This window comes from Tachyglossus aculeatus, unplaced genomic scaffold (genome assembly GCF_015852505.1).
Source record: "Tachyglossus aculeatus isolate mTacAcu1 unplaced genomic scaffold, mTacAcu1.pri scaffold_87_arrow_ctg1, whole genome shotgun sequence".
Lineage (NCBI taxonomy): Eukaryota > Metazoa > Chordata > Mammalia > Monotremata > Tachyglossidae > Tachyglossus > Tachyglossus aculeatus.
The window spans coordinates 2,528,487-2,546,981 of record NW_024045095.1 but is presented as its reverse complement, the minus strand read 5'-3'; positions in this window follow the sequence as shown (position 1 = coordinate 2,546,981).

Sequence of the window (18,495 nt, the reverse complement as noted above, 5' to 3'; positions counted from 1 at the left end):
TGCCTCAGTTACCTCATCTGTAAAATGGAGACTAAGACTTGTGAGCCACATGAGGGACATCCTGATTACCGTGTATATACCCAGTGCTTAGAACAGTGCTTGGCACCCAGTTAGCACATAACAAATACCGTAATTTTTAATTATTATTATTTTTACTTCAGGACGTCGGATGCCGACAGCATGCCTGCTCCCAAGGAGTTGACAGTCTAAAGGAAAGTTCCTTGGGGCGGCTTCTGCCCTAAAAGTTTTTCTGTTGCCGCCTTCACGTGCCGATTCCTCAGGCTGAAGGGTTTGAGGGTGTGGGGCATCACAGAATAGTGGTGGTTCTCCTCCAACTGGTTCTTCTCTTATCTCTCTGGCCATTCGATCTCAATCTCCTTTGCGGGCTCCTCCTCCTGGTTCTCCTCCTCCTGGTTCTCCTCCTATCTCTCTGGCCGTTCATTCTCAGTCACCTTTGCGGGCACCTCCTTCCCCTCTCATCCCCTTACTGTAGGGGTTCCTCAAGGGTCAGTTCTTGGTCGTCTTCTTTTCTCTATTTACACTCACTCCCTTGGTGAACTCATTCTCTCCCACGGCTTCAACTGCCATCTCTACGCTGATGACACCCAGATCTACATCTCTGCCCCTGCTCTCTCTCCTTCCCTACAGGCTCGTATCGACTCGTGCCTTCAGGATATCTCCATCTGGATCTCTGCCCGCCATCTAAAACTCAATATGTCCAAGACTGAACTCCAACCCTTCCCCCCCAACCCTGACTTTCCCGTCACGGTGGACGGCACTACCATTATTCCCGTCTCACCAACCCAACAACGTTGGTGTCATACTCGACTCCTCTCTCTCCATCACCAAAACCTGCCTGTGTCACCTCCACAACATCGCCATGATCCGTACTTTCCTCTCCATCCAAACTGCTACCTTGCTGGTTCAGTCTCCCATCTTATCTCAACTAAATTACTGCATCAGCCTCCTCTCTGATCTCCCATCTTCCTGTCTTTCCCCGCTTCAGTCTATACTTCACTCTGCTGCCCGGATTATGTTTCTACAGAAACGCTCTGGGCATGATACTCCCCTCCTCAAAAATCTCCAGTGGCTGCCTGTCAACCTACGGATAAAGCAAATCCTCCTCACTCTCGGGTTCAAGGATTTCCATCACCTCGCCCCTTCCTACCTCACCTCCCTTCTCTCCTTCTACATCCCATCCCGCACCCTCCTATCCTGTACCTCTAACCTCCTCACTCTGCCTCGTTCTCGCCTGTCCCGCCGTCGACCCCCAGCCCACGCCCTTCCCCTGGCCTGAAATGCCCTCCCTTTAAAGCCCGTTAGTCTCCCTTTAAAGCCCTACTGATAGCTCACCTCCTGCAGGAGGCCTTCCCAGACTCAGTCCCCTTTTTCCTCTCCTCCTCCCCATCCCCCGTGCCCTACCTCTTTCCCCTCCCCACAGCACTTTTCTTTATTTGTACATATTTATTACTCTATTTATTTTGCTTGTACATATTTCCTATTCTATTTATTTTGTTAATTATGTGCATATAGCTATAATTCTATTTGTTCTGACATTTTGACACCTGTGTACATGTTTTGTTGTCTGTCTCTCCCTTCTAGACTGTGAGCCCGTTGTCGGGTAGGTACCATCTCTATATGTTGCCGACCTGTACACCCCAAGCTCGTAGTACAGTGCTCTGTATACAGTAAGCGCTCAATAAACACGATTGAATGAATGAATGAATGAAAGGAAAACAGACGGCGTCAGTTCCAGCACCGAGGGGGAGTCGGATATCGGCTTCAAGTAGGCAGAGGAGCCGGAAGTGATGAAAAGTGTGAAGATGGTGAGGTGGGGCAGGCAGGTGGAGAAGGCTTTGGCCCGCCCATCGGCGGCCGTCAACCTCAGCACGGCCCGGAATATGTGCACGTACAAGACAACGATGAGCATGAAGCAGAAGAAGGGTAAACTGACAGTCGTGGCTATATTTAGGTTTTTGGCGCCTTGTCTAGTGGGGCAAGGAAGCCTCAGCAACTGGGGTCCGTCGCAGAAGCACTAGTGGACGACATTATGGCCACAGAAGGGCAGGGAGACGGCGCTGGTCGCGTAGAGAGCAGCGTTCAGACCGCTGCTGAGCCAGGAGGCGGCCAGCATGGAGGCACAGGCCCACCGGTTCATGATGGTTTCATAGCGCAGGGGGCGGCAGATGGCCACGAAGCCGTCGTGGGACATGAAATTCCACAAGGCCATCTCCATTCCCGCTAAGCAAATCACTAGAAAGACCTGGGCAGCGCAAGCAGGCAGGAAGATGGAGTTGACATTCGAGAGGAGGTTTCTCTCCTTCTACAGCCCTGCCCGCACCCTCCGCTCCTCTGCCGCTAATCTCCTCACCGTGCCTCGTTCTCACCTGTCCCGCTGTCGACACCCGGCCCACGTCACCCCCCTGGCCTGGAATGCCCTCCCTCCCAACATCTGCCAAGCTAGCTCTCTTCCTCCCTTCAAGGCCCTACTGAGAGCTCACCTCCTCCAGGCGGCCTTCCCAGACTGAGCCCCCTCCTTCCTCTCCCCCTCCCCCCGCGATCCCTCCTGCCCTACCACCTTCCCTTCCCCACAGCACCTGTACATATGTATATATTTGTACGTATTTAATATTCTATTCATTTATTTATTTTACTTGTACATATCCTATTTATTTTATTTTGTAAATATGTTTTGTTTTGTTCTCTGTCTCCCCCTTCTAGACTGTGAGCCCACTGTTGGGTAGGGACCATCTCTATATGTTGCCAGCTTGTACTTCCCAAGCGTTTAGTACAGTGCTTTGCACACAGTAAGCGCTCAATAAATACGATTGATTGATTGATTGATTGATTGATTGAGGATGGATTTGGGGATGGTGACGGAGAGGTATTAGAGGTCGGTGAGGGCCAAGTTCCTGAGGAAGAAGTACATGGAGGTGTGGATAAGCCGGTCGACGTCAGTGACGGTGACGATGAGGAGATTCCCCGTCTGGGCCGCCAGGTAGACCAGGAGGTACAGCGCGGTGTGGACCAGCTACAACTCCCGGACCTCCAAGAGTTCCAGCAACAGGAATCCTGTCATTACCGTGCGGTTGACCATGTCGTCTGACATGTGCCCGGAAGTCCACACTGAGAACCTGAGCATCACCCCAAGGTCAGCACTGTCAGAAAGTTGGAATTGTTGGGTTGGATGGAACGTCGTAGATTCCTCTCCCTCTACCTCTGGCCCTGAGTGGGATTTGGTCACCAAGGAGACGCGGACCATGGCTGGGAGAGGCAAGGAGCTTCCTGTGGACAAATGGAGAAATTGTCCACAGCCCAATATAATCTTGCGGACAGGGAACCTGTCTACCGACTCTGCTACATTGCACTATCCTAAGCGCTCAATACAGTACTTTGAATCCAGTAAGAGCTCGATGAAAAGGTTGACTAACCCATCATTTATATGTGCCTACTATTAATGATACTATTTTTCAAGTACTGAATATACTTCCTTGAAGAGCAGCATGGCTTGATTCTTTCCCTAGACTGCAAGCTCTTCGTGGGCAGGGAATATGTCTGTTATACTGTTGTATTGTAATAATAATAACGATGATATTTTGTTAAGCGCTTACTATGTGCCAAGCACTGTTCTAAGCGCTGGGGCAGATACGAGGTAATCAAGTTGCCCCTCGTGGGGCTCAAGTCTTAATCTCCATTTTACAGATGCAGTAACTGAGGCTCAGAGAAGTAAAGTGGCTTTCCCAAGGTCACACAGCAGACAAGTGGAGAGCCGGGATCAGACCCCACGTCCTCTGACTCCCAAACCCGAGTTCTTGCCACTAAGCCATACTGCTTCTCATGCTACTTCTCTGGGTTGATCCGCCAAGCCAGCCCTGGGGAGGGTCTTAGGGTGTATTGAGAGTCATTTCTGGTTCTATCTAGTTTTCCAATCAGAAGACGTCAGAAAATGCAACTGATTAAATGACCGATTGATTGTTTGAGGTCATGAGCAAGATGAAACTCAGAGAAGCAGCGTGGCATAGTCGACAAAGCATGGACCTGGGAGTCCGAATTGGTTCTAATCTCGGTTCTACTACCTTTCTGCTGTGTGACCTTGCACAAGTATCTTCACTTCTCTGGGTTTCAGTTCCCTCATCTGTAAAATGGAGATTGAAACCGTAAGCCTCATGTGGGACAGGGATTATGTCCAACCTGATTAGCTTCTATCGAATCACAACACTTAGTACAGTGCCTGGCACATAATAAGTGCTTTACAGGTACCATTGAAGGAAAAGAAAATAAACGGAAGTGCGCACCCGTTGACCCAGATGGTCACTAATAGGGGGAACCGTTAGGATGCTGTTGCTATGGGAACCTTGCAGATAAGTGCCATCAGCGAATCCTCATCTCTGGGGACTCAAAGACTGTGGGGACGAGCCGCCGTGATCCCGTCCTCTCGAGACCCCCCTCAGAGCAGCGGTGGCTTTATCTAAGGGGACGGGGACCCTGTCTGGAAAGCACGTCTTAGTGTCCTCCAGAGAGCAGAGAGGGGCTGACGGCTCCTCACTGTCCCTCGTGGCCACTGCATCCAGGAGTCCGAGGAGTGAGGGGGAACCAGCCCTGCCCAGATAGGGTCAGGGGTCTCCCAACCCCACGCTGGGCCGGTGCGAGTGGCGGGGGATGGGGTGGGACAGAGAGAAACCATCAGGCCCATCTATGTGAGTGTGAGGGTGACTTTGGGAAGACGTTCATATCCAGGGTCCAGGGTGGAGTTAGAACCAAGGCTGTGTACACAAGCAGAGAGAAAACACTTGCCCCTACGGTAGCCCAGTGGTCTCCATCCACCGCCGAAATCCAGGTTACCATGGCTGCCGGGCTAAAGCGTTATGGCATGGTGTCAGCCCCACGCGGTGGTGACTTCAACAATCCGCTCAACTCTCTGGGCTCGGACAAGAGGGTATTACTGAAACCGCACAATCCAGATGCATCATCACCAATTCCTCCTCACAGGACTTCCCCCACCAAATCTTGGGCGGATGCAAGAGGGAAGCAGTGTGGCCTAGAGGATAGAACGTGGGCTGACAGTCAGTGGACTTGGGTTCCATTAATGGCTCAACCTCTTTTTTATTTTTTAATGGTATTTGATATTTGCTTACTATTTATGTCAAACATTGTTCAAAGCACTGGGCAAGTTAATTATGTTGGACACAATCCCTGTACCTCATAGGGCTCACAGTCTGAGCAGGAGGGAGAACAGGAGAATTGAGGCACAGAGAATATAAGGGACTTGCTCAAGGTCACACAGCAAGCAATTGGGAAAGCTGGAATGAGAGCCCAGGCCCACGCTCTTTCCACTGGGCCAGGCTACTTCTCTTCTGGGGGATTTGGAGGCAAGTCACTTTGCTTCTCTGTACCTCAGTTCCCTGATCTGTAAAATGAGCCCTGTAAGGGACGGTGACTGTGACCCACCCAATCATCTTGTATTCGCCCCCGTACAGTGCCTGGCACATATTGAGAGCTTACGAAATACCATAAAAAGAGAGGTAAAAGGCATGATCCCTGCCCTCAAAGACTTCCCAATCTAATAGGCTAGATAGGCAAAATGTCATTTACAATTGGGAGGAGAAAAGAATGGAACAATGGATATGTAGATGAGAAGCAGCCTGGTTTAGCGGAAAGAGCATGGGCATGTGAGTCAGAGGTAGTGGGTTCTAATCCCAGGTCCTCCACTTGTCAGCTGTGTCACTTCGGGCAAGTCATTTCACTTCTCTGTGCCTCTGTTACCTCATCTGTAAAATGGGGATTAAGGCTGTGAGTCTCACGTGGGAGAACCTGTTTACCTTCTATCTCTCCCAGTGCTTAGAACAGTGCTTGGCACATAGCAAGCGCTTAACAAATACTATCATCATTGTTATTATTATTTTTGATTGATTTTCATATTTTTGAGTGCTTAATGTGTGCAGAGAACTATTCTAAGTGCTGAGGAGAGTATCCTATGAAGGAGTTGGTAGGCATGTTCCCCGCCCTCAAGGAGCTTACCGCCAAGGGGGGAAGCAGACAATAATCAGTCAACCAATCGGAGACATTTATTGAGCACTTACTGTGTGAACAGCACTGTACTAAACTCTCGGAGGAATACCATATAAATGAGTAGGTAGACATGTTTCCTCAAGGAGTTGACAGTCTAGAGTAATGAACCTTACCTTTAGCAGCAATATCCTGAGGGTCTCCGGATGCATCAAGTCTGGAGATGGTCACTGACAGATGGTGGAAAGATGTGAATTAGCTAAATCCTCCTTGAGAAGATGGAATTCTAGAGTGTTTTTGAGGATGTAATATCTTTGGGCTGGGGAATTGAAAAGGGTGGATTTCCAGGCCAAAGGAAGAGTGGGAGCAAGAGGTGGGAGGAGGAAGCGTCGAAGGTGAGTCACGGTGAGAAGATTTTTTTTGGAGGGTTGGTTGAACAAAGCAGATAATGCGGAGGAGAGATAGAACAGGTGGATGGTACTGAAGCCAGTTATCAGGCATTCACTGAAGTCAACCCAACTACAACCCGTTATTCCTCTAGACTGTAAACGCGTTGTGGGCAGGAGCTGCGTTTGGTTATTATTCTATTGTACTCTCCCCAGCATTTAGTACAGTCCTCTTCACACAGGAAGCACTTCGTAAGTATTAAGAAACGAATTCATTTTCCACTTTACAGGATCTGCTGCAATCGGTTCCCTGTGCTAGAAGCTGTGTGTTTTTTTGTGTGTATGTGTGTGCACGCAAAGTATTGGGTAGTGGAATCAGCGAACTGTTTCAGGCAGTGGGGAGGGTTGAAGATGAAAATAGAAAAAGATCTCCCTCCAGACTGTAAAGTCGATGTGGGCAGGGAATTTGTCTACCAACATTGTTGGGGTGGCGGAGAGGAGACAATCTCAGGAATTCCCTTTAAATCAATCAACATAATGTGAAAACCTGGATCTTTCCTTATCCCTGCTGTATATGAAATTCAAAGATCATTTTGAATTCAGTAACTCTCTCCTTTCCGTAGAGAATCACTAGTTAATATCCTGTCAGTTTCTTCACTCATCTCATCAGTGGACTCTAACTTTGGCTCTTCCCTCATCAACTGCAGAATAATAATGATGACATTTGCTATGCACTTACTATATGCAAAGCACTGTTCTACGTGCTGAGGGGGGATATAAGGTGATCAGGTCCCACGTGGGGCTCACAGTCCTAATCCAAATTTTACACATGAAGGGACTTGCCCACAGTCACACAGCAGACAGGTGGCAGAGCCGGGATTCGAACCCAGGACCTCTGACTCCTAAGCCTGGGCTCTTTTCACTAAGCATTGCTTCAAGTAAATGCTGCCTCCCAAAAATGTCCAACGTCTCCAAGGTGACGGGAATCCTCCTGCTGGGTTCCTCGGAGGTCCAGGAAGGAGCTGCAGCTGGTCCACGCTGCGCTGTTCCTCCTGGTCTACTTGGTGACCCTCTTGGAGAATCTCCTCATCATTGCCGTCACCGCCCTCGACCGGCGCCTCCACGCCCTCATGTACGTCTTCCTCAGGAACCTGTCTGTTCTCGACCTCTGCTACATCTCCGTCACCGTCCCCAAGTCCATCCATAACTCCCTGACCTACCGTAAGAAAAATCTCCTTCCTTGGCTGCGTGGCACAGATATGTCTGGTGATTTTATTTGGAGGTGCAGAATATTTTGTCCTTACGGTGATGTCCTACAACAACGCCGCCACCTGCCGCCCCCTGTACTATGGCATCATCATGGACCTGGGGGCTTGTGCGAATATGGCCACCTCCTCGTGGCTCGGTGGATGGATTTTAGGGATCCTATTTTCAGCTTCGAGTTTCTCCCTGTCCTTCAGCGCATCCAATGTTGTCCAGCAGTTCTTCTGTGACGTTCCCCCCATCCTGAAGATCACCTGCTCCGAGGACCACATCACCATCGACGTGAGTGTGACCGTCGGGGTAGCGTTACCCGTCTTCTGCTTAATCTCTATCGTCATCTAGTATGTGCACATCTCCTGAGCTGTGCTGAGGATACCGGCCACCGAGCACCTGCCTGCCCCACTTCGGCGTCATCACTCTCTTTTTCTTCACTTGTTTTTGTGCTTACCTGAAGTCTCCTTCAGGTTCGCCCTCGATGCTGGACCTGCTGGTGTCCGCGTTCTATACCTGGTTTCCTCCGCCCTGAACCCCATCATCTACAGCCTGTGGAACCGGGACGTGAAAGCCTCCCTGGGGTAGGTAGTAGGCAGGGAATGCCTTCCATCTTGGGGACGTGAAGACACCATCTTTTGCCTGCTGAAGTTAACATGGACAGAGTGAATGACCCCAACAGCTTTCAGAGGCCGGATCTTTGTGTGTTTCACCCAGAGAGCAACCTAGGAGGTAAGGGAAGGGAAAACCATCTATAACACTTATTTAGAACAAGGTCCTCATTTCCACAGACAGATTGGGTCAGGCTAGATTTGTCTTCTGCCTCATGAGCTGTGGCCACCCTTCGAATGAGGGCACAGGTCTTAATGTAAGGTGACAATCAAAGTCCTACCTTTGTCATTCAGAACTGATTTTCCCCGAGAAATAATGTCATCGGTGGGGGGAGTAGATCCTGAATTGACTCATCACCCTGCTGTGGAACCCTACCTGAAACTTCTAAACTTTACACTACCCAATTACCAGGTCTTTGAACTTGGTCCATCACTAGTCTGCTGTTTGCTCTAGGACACCCCCTCCATCGTTTAGCTGACAGTCCTTCATAGGCCCTCCATTGGCCCTCCGTCATCCCTCCATCATCGCTCCATCATCCCTCCATCATCTCTCTGTCACCCCTTCCTCAACGCCCCATTGTCCTTCCATCCCCCTAGACGGTCAGCTCGTTGTGGGCAGGAAACAGGTCTACCAACTCTGTTGGATTGTCCTCTCCTTAAAGCTTTAGTCCAGTGCTCTGCACACAGTAGCCGCTCAGTAAATACCATCAATTAATCATTTCCCCCAACCCTCTGACAAGCCAAAGGCGACATATGTAATTGGGGTCCAACGCCGGACCCTTCCCTGTTTAACCAACAGGGATCAACCAACGCTATCCAACCTTGGCTTCACATACTCCGTCCTCTCCTGGTTCTCCTCTTATCTCTACGGTCTTTCCTTTTCAGTCTCTTTTGCAGGCTCCTCCTCCCCCTCCTATCCCCTTACTGTGGGGGCTCCTCAAGGTTCAGTTCTTGGTCCCCTTCTGTTCTCGATCTACACTCACTCCCTTGGTGACCTCATTCACTCCCACGGCTTCAACGATCATCTCTACGTTGATGACACCCAAATCTACATCTCTGCCCCTGCTCTCTCCCCCTCCCTCCAGGCTCGCATCTCCTCCTGCCTTCAGGACATCTCCATCTGGATGTTTGCCCGCCACCTAAAACTCAACAAGTCCAAAACTGAACTGCTTGTCTTCCCTGCCAAACCCTGCCCTCTCCCTGACTTTCCCATAACTGTTGACGGCACTACAATCCTTCCCATCTCACAAGCGCGCAATCTTGGTGTCATCCTCGACTCCGCTCTCTCGTTCACCCCTCACATCCAAACCGTCACCAAAACCTGCTGGTCTCAGCTCAGCAACATTGCCAAGATCCGCCATTTCGTCTCCATCCAAACCGCTACCCTGCTCATTCAAGCTCCCATCCTATCCCGTCTGGACTACTGTGTCAGCCTCCTCTCCGATCTCCCATCCTCTTGTCTCTCCCCGCTTCAATCCATACTTCACGGCGCTGCCCGGATTGTCTTTGTCCAGAAACGCTCTGGGCATGTTACTCCCCTCCTCAAAAATCTTCAGTGGCTACCAATCAACCTACGCATCAGGCAGAAAACTCCTCACCCTAGGCTTCAAGGCTCTCCATCACCTCGCCCTCTGCTACCTCAGCTCCCTTCTCTCCTTCCACAGCCCAGCCCGCATCCTCCGCTCATCTGCCGCTAATGTCCTCACAGTGCCTCGTTCTCGCCTGTCCCGCCGTCGACCCCCGGCCCACGTCATCCCCCCGGCCTGGAATGCCCTCCCTCCCCACATCCGCCAAGCTAGCTCTCTTCCTCCCTTCAAGGCCCTACTGAGAGCTCACCTCCTCCAGGAGGCCTTCCCAGACTGAGCCCCCTCCTTCCTCTCCCCGTCCTTCCCCTCTCCATCCCCCACGCCTTACCTCCTTCCCTTCCCCACAGCTCCTGTATAAATGTATATATGTTTGTACGTATTTATTACTCTATTTATTTATTTATTTTACTTGTACATATCTATTCTACTTATTTTATTTTGTCAATATGCTTTGTTTTGTTCTCTGTCTCCCCCTTCTTGACTGTGAGCCGACTGTTGGGTAGGGACTGTCTCTATATGTTGCCAACTTGTACTTCCCAAGCGCTTGGTACGGTGTTCTGCACACAGTAAGCGCTCAGTAAATACGACTGATTGATTGATTGATTGATTGGTTGATTAACCAGATTTCACTTTGCAGTTTATTTTCCTCGTATTGAGACAGGTGCAATCGGATTCCCTGGACCCACAGCTTTGTGTGTGTGTGTGTGTGTGTGTGTGTGTGTGTGTGTGTGTGTGTGTGTGTGTGTGCGCGCGCGCGCACACGCGCACCAGTGTGCCTATGCTCAGGGCAGGGTAGGAAAATCAGGGAGCAAATCCCAGGCTTTAAGGAACGGTGACATCTGAGTAGGGGACAGTGGGGAATGTTCTCCATCTCACCCTAGGGAACAGGATTGGGGGTCACGGAAGAGCCGAATGTGTGACTAGATACTTTTATGTGTGTATGCGTCTACCCATTCGTTTGTATTTTACTCTCCCAAGTGAGTAGCACAGTGCTCTGCAAACAGTATGTGCTCCATAAACACTATTGACTCTGTGCGACTGTCCGTGTGTGGGAGAACCCCGGTCTGTGAGTGAGCGCTAATACATGTGAGGGCATTATGTGTTTGGATGCATTTATGTTTAGCTGAAATTTTGGGTGTGAGAATGAATTTGTGTGCTTCACGGTGCCTTGTTTTGTTGGTATAGCTTTGCCTTTTGTGTCTACGGGGGGATCAATAAACACCGTTATTACTATTACCAGTCAGTCAATCAGCTCAGGACAGTGCTCTGCACACAGTAAGCGCTCAATAAATACGATTGAATGAATGAATATTTATTGAGCTCAGAGCAGAGTCCTGTGTATAGAGCACTATCCTAAGTGCTTTGGAGAGTACAGTATAACAATATAACAGACACACTCCCTATCCACAATGACCTTACAGTCTCTGTTCATATCCTTAATTTATTTGATATTAACATCTTTATTTTCCTTTAGACTGTAAGGTTGTTGTGGGGAGGGAACATGTCTACCAACTCTGTTACATTGTATTCTCCCAAATATTTGTTACAGTGCTCTGCGCACAGTAATTGATCAAACATACGATTTCTCAACTGCTTGATAGACTGATACTACAAGTTCTAGTAGGGCTTTTGCAGCTATTACTGCTACTATTACTATGACTGTTTTTCTGTCTAATATCTTTGTCATCTTGCTGCCCCCATTTGGAGAATTATGGTGTCAAACCTCCTTTGGAATTCCCTCCTAGTTACTTGGAAGTCTTTTACCAAGTTTCTAGGTCACTTGGTAACTGATAACTATCTTCCAATATACCATAGGTTTCTCCTTCTATAGACTCACCGGCAAAATTCCTGTTGATTTCTTCACCTCATCAAGACCTTTATCCTGTTCATGGAGTCATCATCATCTACCAATGACCAACATCTCCACGGCAAGGGAAAGTATCCTGCTGGGTTTCTCCGTGGTCCGGGAGCTGCAGCTGGTCCAGGCGGAGCTGTTCCTCTTGGTCTACCTAGCGGCTCTGACGGGGAATCTCCTCATCGTCGCTTTTACCGCCCGCTAACGGTGCCTCCACACCCCCATGTACTTCTAAATCAGGCACCTGTCTGTCCTCGACCTCTGATATATCTCCGTCACCGTCCCCAAATCCATCCACAATTCCCTGACCAACAAGAGATCCATCTCCCTAGTAGGTTGTGCCATCAAGGTCTTCTCCGTGGTCTGGTCTGCCGGCTCAGAGCTTGTGCGTCCTCACAGTGGTGTCCTAGGACCTCTATGCTGCCATCTGCCTCATCCGAAGCTACGAGGTGGTCATGGCTCCAGGGCCCTTTGGGAAGATGGCCGCCACCTCCTAGTTCAACAGGGGCCTGTTTGGAGCATTGTGTTCAGCTGGAACGTTCTCCCTGTCCTTCTGTGGGTCCAACACCGTCCACTAGTTCTTCTGTCACATCCCCCCGCTGCCGAAGATTACATCCTCAGAGAAGCATATCGCCACCGACGCGACTGTGATTTCTGAGGCAGGCTTAGGCGTCGTCTACTTCATTTACATTGCCGTCTCATACGTTCACACCTTCAGGGCCACGGTGAGAATGCCGGTCGCCGAGGGCCGGGCCATAGCCTTCTCCACCTGCCTGCCTCACCTCTTCGTCGTCACTGTTTTCCTGTCTACGGGCTTATTTGTTTATATCAAGCTGCCCTCAGACTCCTCCTTGATCGTGGACCTACTGGTGTCCGTTTCCTACACAGTGGTGCCCCCGGCCCTGAACCCCCTCATCTACAGCCTGATGAACGGGCACATGAAGGCCACCAAGGGTAGGATCCTAAAAGGGTCATTCACCCAACATCTGCGCTGGGACAAAATGTCTCCTTCCTTGTGCAAATAATCGCACACCACCACTTAACCAAGAAATTGCCCTTGGATCTAGCCTTGTACTTAGCTGATCTACAGGGTTCACAGTAAACGCTGGACGTTGATGATTTGTCAAAGTCTGGGAGGGAGGTGGCTAAGACTGAAGTATGACTGACAATCCAGTTTTGGGGAGGCACCATGGCTTACAGAAAGGGGAGACCTTGTAGACTGTAAACTCACAGTGGGCAGGGAATGTGTTTAACAACTGTTAAACTGTACTCTCCCAGGTGCTTAGTATAGTAAACCCTGTTTTGGGGCGTTTCTAATCCCTGCTCTACCACATGTCTTCTGTGTGACCCTGGGCAAGCCACGTAACTTCACTGTGCCTCAGTTACTTCATCTGTAAAATGGGGATTAAGATTGTGAACCTCACACGGGACAACCCGATTACCTTGTATCTGCCCCACTGTGCTTAGAATAGTGCTTGGCACATATCAAGTGCTTAACAAATACCATAATTTTTTTTAAGTTTTATCATGGCCTAAATAAATGGGAATCGCTCTAGGCTATAAACTCACTGTGGGCAGGGAACATGTGTACTAACTCTGTTATATTGAATTTTTCTAAGTGCTTAGTACAGTGCTGGGCCCAGAGTAAGTGTTCAATTGATTGATTGATTGATTGATTGATTCAGTCTCGAGTTCTGATGCCAGCACTGCTACTGGCCTGCTGTGTGACCTAGGGGCAGTGACTTAGCATCCCTAGAATCTCTCTTGCTCTTAAACTCTGAGTCCCTGTGGGACAGGAATTGTGTCTGAAGTGATTCTCCGTTTCTACTCCAGCACGTGGAACAATCTGGGCACACAACCTCTTAATAAATGCAATAAACACAGCTGGCACTAGTCAGCTGTGTGACTTTTGTCAAGTCACTTAAATTCTCCATGCGTCAGTTACCTCATCTGTAAAATGGGGATTAAGAATGTGAGCCCCAAGTGGGACGACCTGATTACCTTGTAACTCCCCCAGCGCTTAGATCAGTGCATTTTTAAGTACGTAGTAAGCACTTAACAAAAGCCACTGTGATTATTATTATTATTTATGATGATATCATTATTAGTAACGATTATGAAAATATAATGATATGCTCTTTAGCAAGACTCTGGTGGTGGGAATGAAAGTTGGGAAATGGGAGGAGGTATGGGAGAAGGGAAGGAAGGGTGATTGCAGCTCCATCTTTCTTGTCAACTCCATCCTCTCTTATCAGTCCGTCTTTTCTTCCTTCCATCCATTAATCTTTCCAACCATTCATCTATCCATCCATCCAACCATCCAGAGCAGGGGCTTGGGAGTCAGAGGTCGAGGGTTCTTATGCCAGCTCCGCTATTTGTCTGCCCTGTGATCTTGGGTAAGTCACTTCACTTTTCTGTGCCTCAGTTACCTCATCTGTAAAATGGGGATTGAGACTGTGAGCCCCCGGTGGGAAAAGGACTGTGTCCAACCTGATTACCTTGTATCTACCACAGCACTTAGAAGGGTGCTTTGCACATAGTAAGTGCTTAACGAAGACCATATGTATTACTGTTATTATTATCAGGGGTATTTATTGACAACATGCTGGGGGCAAAGCACTGTAGTAAGCTCTCAGGAGAGTTGAAGAGAGCATTGTTCCTGTTCTCCAGGAGATTATGATCTAATGGGGGAGATATACAGAGAATAACGTCCGTAGAGGAGGAAGGAGAGAAGGGAAAGATGAGAAAGTGGACGATTGCTTGATTCAGGAGTACAGTTCATATTGTCATTATGAACAGAGCTTTTACTGATTTGCAATCAGGACAGGTCAGAAGAAGCAGCGTTACCTAGTGGGTAGAGCAGTGACCAGGGATTCAAAACGACATGGGTTCTGATCCCGGTTCCACCACATGTCTGCTGTGTGACCTTGGGTAGGGTCGCTTAAATTATCCGTGCCTCAGTCCCCTCATCTGTAAAATGGAGATTGAGATGTAAGCCCCACGGGGGACGTGGACTCTGTCCAATCTGATTAGCTTCTATCTACTTCGGCACTCAGTATAATACCTGATATATAGTAAGCACTTCAGAACGACCATAAGAAAAAGTTTAAAAAGGCTGATTGACTGACAGATTTGAGTGTCTCAGATTGTGAATTAGACAAAGGTGAAGCCATTAAAAGTGGCTAAAGACTGTCGTTGAAAACAGGAAGCCATGGGGCGCTGGGATGCAGATACCACTGTGTCCGCGGGAACCCCAAGGGCCGCCACCATCGTTGATGCTGAAGTGACAGATCCCTTGTCTTCCAGGAGCCTCGGGAACCAGGTGACCAGAGGGTTCTTGGCTTGTCCAAGCCGCGAAGTCCCTCAGCAGGGGCCGAAACATCGTCCAGGGATCCCCGTCGGAGCAGCTCCTGCTTTATCTACAGAAATCAAGGCCCGTCTGGAGAGCTTCTCAGGGTCTGAGAGAGAGCGGAGAGGGACCGAGGGCTCCTCTATGTCCCTTCATGGCTGCCCGAACCCAGGGGTCTGAGGTGAAAGAGGGGACCAGCCCAGCCCTGCAGAGGTCAGAGACCCCCAGCCCCATGGTGCCCTGATGAGGGTGACCGGGGATGAGTGGGATGCAGGGGTGGGGGGAACGAAGATGCGGATGGAAGCGATGGAGCCAATCTGTGACCTAAATTGGGGTTCGGGCCAGGGGCGCGGCTCTCAGCGGGGCAGTGGTGTTAGCAGGAGGGGAGGTGATTCCCAGTTCAGTAACCTCCAACAAGTACACACCTCTCCTCCTTATTCCTCAAACCTCTCTAACACAATAATGATGGAATTTGTTCAGCGTTTACTATATACAAAGCACTGTTCTATGCGCTGGGGGGATAAAACGGGATCAGGTTGTTCTACGTTGCGCTCACAGTCTTAATCCCCATTTTACAGATGAGGTAACTGAGGCTCAGAGAAGTTAAGTGACATGTCCAAAGTCACACAGCTGACAAGTGGCAGAGCCGGTATTAGAACCCATGACCTCTGGCTCACAAGCCCGTGCTTTTTCCTCTATGCGATGCTCCTACCATGCCAACTACCCGCCGGGCTACCGTGCTCCAGCACAGTGTCAGGTCTATGGACAGTCACTTTGGGCTTTCTTGGGTCCCAGAATCCCTTACAGAGGGTAAATGTCATGCAGGGCTGAGAGAGTGTGACCAGGTTTGGACAGCCACTGGCACTATTAGCAATTCGTCCCTGTAAGAGATTTTTTTCCCAAATGTTGGGGGAAAACAAATAGCGGGAAAGGTTGGAATCCCTGCTTTCATGGGCTTTTTACCTCTCTGGGCTACCTTGACACAGTATGATTTACTATCTATCAAGTAATCTTAAATCATATTTATTGAGACTTTATTGTGTGCACTAAGCACTTGGAGAGTAATACTAATAATAGTAGTACTTGTTAAGCTCTTACTATGTCCCAAGCACTTTCTTAAGCGCTGTGGTGGATACAAGTTAAGCACAGTCCTTGTTCCACTTGGGGCTCACAGTTTTAACCACCATTTTACAGATGAGACAACTGAGGTTCAGAGAAGTTAAATGACTTGCCCATGGTCACACAGCAGACATGAGGCGGAGTTGGAAATCGGACCCAGGTTCTTCTGACTCCCAAGCCTGTACTCTACCCACTTTAGGACACCATAACAGACACATTTCTTGCCCCTTCTATAAGGAAAGAAATAATTGAAAGATGAATATGCAATTATTGCGTGCCATTTTACAGATAGGGAAACAGAGCCCCGAGAAGTGAAGCAACTTGAGCAAGATCCCACAGCAGGAAAAGTAGAGAGGCAGGATTAGAACCCAGATCTTTTGACTCCCTCTAATCTAAGCTCGGGAGAGTACAATAAAACAGACCTGGTAGATGTGTATGCTACCAACAAGGAGCACACAGTCCAGAAGAGAACTCCTGGGCCCATGCTTTTTCCACTAAATGAGGATGGAAATGAGTTGAATCGCGCTTGAGTTTGGTGAACTGGATTTAGAGGGCTGGGAAGTGAATGGGGAAGCTGGTAGGAGGAGGGAAGGATTCTAGCACTGCTCAGAATTCAGGAAGACCTGTGCTCTCTGATATTTTGAGTGGATAAGAGAGGGAGTTCCAGGCTAGGATGGAAACGGGAGAGTCGATCGTGAGTAACAACTAGAAAGTTGCTTGAGAGCTGAGAATACGAGTTGAACGATGAACAGGAATGAAGTGCCGTCATAGGGCAGAAAGCCTTCAAGCAGATTGTAAATTTTTGTTACTTGTGAAAAGACACAACTTGTCCTGAGTGAAGGCTGATGAGAGGAGAAGACGTAGGCTGAGCGATGCTTTAGGAATGGACTAGATGAATGATGAGGAATTCTTTTGTTTGTGCAAGTCAAAGTGTGACTGCAGATATTGAGCAAATTGAATCAGTTTGATGCATATGTGGGTTTTATTTTTGTTGTTTGTCTTATGGTATTGTTATGTGCTTATTATACACCAGATACTTGAATAAACACTGGGGTGGATACAAGCTAATCAGGTTGGACACAGTTTATGTCCCACATTTTGCTTTCAGTAATAATCCCCAATTTACAGATGAAGTAACTGAAGCACAGAGAAGGTAAGTTACTGGCCCTAGGTCATACAGCAGACAAGAGGCAGAGACAGGGTTATAATTCATGCCCGTCTGTCTTCCAGGCTAATTATTTCTCCACTAAATAGATGAATTTATGTACAAAGGCACTTTTTGTTTGCCTCTAAAGCCATCGAAAAAATTTCACAACAGTCATGTTCATATCTATACGTTATCTGACCTCTCCTATCCCCTATTCATTTTAGTTTGTCTCCTCAACCAAAAATAATACTCCTGATAGTTATTAAGTGCTTACAACGTTTCAAGCAAAGTATTAAGTGCTGGGGAAGATTCAGGACAATCCGGTAGAACACATCCGTGTCCCACGAAGGATTCACAGACTAAGTAGAAGGCAAAACAGGTATCGAGTCCTCATTTTACTATTGAGCAAACCGAGACGTAGAGAAATTAAATCACTTCCCCATGGCTATGCAGCCAAGTGGTAGAGTTGGGATGAGAAGCCAGGTCGTCTGACTCCAGGGTCTGAGTCCTTTCCAATAGCACCCTGTTTCTACACACTTTGTCGCTTGGTGCTTCCAATAGAACGTAATCTCCTTGGCGGCAGTGATCACATCTACTATTACTGTGTTCTCCTTGGGTATTCAATGAATAGAATTGATTGACTTATTCCTTCACCCTCAACGTAATTGTCTCTAAATTGAAGTCTTCCTTCCATCTTCTTTTTCAGGGAATCGACACCATTTCCCAGAAATGTTCAGTGTCTCCAGGGTGAACTTAAATATCATTTTGAATTCAATACCTGTCTTCTCTCCATAATCACTAGCAAGTGTCCTGTGAATTCCTTCACTCATCCCATCAATTGACACTAATTTTGGCTCTTCACTCATCATATACAGAAATCAATGCTGTCTCCCAGAAATTCCCAACATCTCCATGGTGACGGAAGTCCTCCTGCTGAGTTTCTGAGAAGTCCGGGAGCTGCAGCTGGTCCATGCCACGCTGTTCGTACTGGTCTACCTGGCGGCCCTGACAGGTAATCTCCTCATCGTCGCCGTCACCGCCCTCGACTGGTGCCTCCACACCCCCATGTACTTCTTCCTCAGTAACCTGTCCGTCCTCGACCTCTGCTACATCTCTGTCACCGTCCCCAAGTCTATCGTCATCTCACTGACCGATCGTAGATCCATCTCCCTCCTGGGCTGT